Consider the following 1,559-nt stretch of genomic DNA (forward strand, 5'->3'; position numbering starts at 1 on the left):
AACAAACTGGGAGTGGGGGATGATGGACAGGGAGAGAATAGTGCAACAATGAATGAGTGGAAGCCCAAAATCTCTGTAAATGTTTATGAAAATTAATAAAATATAATTAAAAAAAAAACAGAGAGTACCAAAAGAAAGCTTACTTGTGTTTTATTGGCTATGCAAAGATATTTGCTAGTGTGAATCGCAACTACTTATGGCAGAATTGAGAAGGAGAATTCCAGAACACTTGATAATGCTTATGCAAAACCTATACTTAGATCAGGAAGCAGTCTAAATCATAGGAACAGAGCAAAGAAACACAGCATGGTTCAAAACCAAGAAAGGAGTATGTCAGGGATGTGTCTTTCCTCCAAACCTTTTCAATTTCAATGCAGATCATTTGGGAGGCTGGATTCCAGGAAGAAGAATGTAGCATCAGGATTCAAGGAAGGCTTATCAATAAAGTGCATTATATAGATGACAAAAACTTGCTTTCCGGAACTGAAGACTTGAAGCATTTGCTGTAGGTCAAGGACTGCAGCCTTCAATATCAACTGCATCTTAACATCAAGAAAACAAAGAATCTCATCACCAGGCAGCATCATGATAGATGAAGAAGAGTTTGAGGTGGTTAACAATTTCTTCTTGTTCCATAACTAACACTCTTGGCACTAGCAATCAGGAAATTAAAAGACAAGTTGCTTTTGGGAAGTCTGCTGTCAGGAACTTCTCCAGATACTAAGGAGCAACAATGTCAGTCTAGAGACTAAGGTGCACCTGATTCAAGCCATGATCTTTGCAATTAGTTGATATGCATCTGAGAACTGAACAATGACTAAGTATTACAGAAGAAGAATCATTGTCTTTGAGTTTTGGTGTTGGAGAAGGATAATGGACATACCATGGACTGCCAAGAGAACTAACAACTATTTCTTGAAGAGAGTGAAGCCAGGCTGCTCCTTAGAGGCAAGGATTTTGAGGATCTGTCTCACATGCTTTGGGCATGTTGCTAAGAGGGACCAACCCTTGGAGAAGAACATCATGCTGTGTAGGGTAGATGGTCAGTGCAGGAGCGGAAGACCCTGAATGAGATACATAGACACAGTGCCTATGGCAAGGGAGGCAGGTGTGTCAGAGATGGCAAGAATGGCTCAAGATATAACAAGGTTCAGAGCTATTCTTCATAGTTTGCTATGAGTTGTAGTTGACTCAACAGAACAAAACAACGTAACAACAATGTTAAGATTTTTTTCTTGACATTGAGATGCAATTTATGCTGAAAGCTGTGGTCTTTACTTTTCAGTAAGAGCTTCAAGTCTTTTTCTGCAAGCAATTCTATGTTATTTGCATAATGAATGTTGTTGATGACACTTTCTCCAATGAAGACTCCATAGTATTCTTCATGTAGTAGTCTAGCTTCTCAAATTTTTGCTCAGTATATAGATTGAATGAAGAGAGGATACATCTCAACATAAAAAAAAACCCAGTAACATCTCAGAATCAAGAAAACAACTTTTCACAACTAGAATAGACAATATCATGATGTTGTTGTTGTTGTTGTTATGTGCCGTCGAGTC

The sequence above is a fragment of the Elephantulus edwardii genome, unplaced genomic scaffold (genome assembly GCF_000299155.1).
Source record: "Elephantulus edwardii isolate Elephantulus edwardi_28Jun2011 unplaced genomic scaffold, EleEdw1.0 scaffold00068, whole genome shotgun sequence".
NCBI lineage: Eukaryota > Metazoa > Chordata > Mammalia > Macroscelidea > Macroscelididae > Elephantulus > Elephantulus edwardii.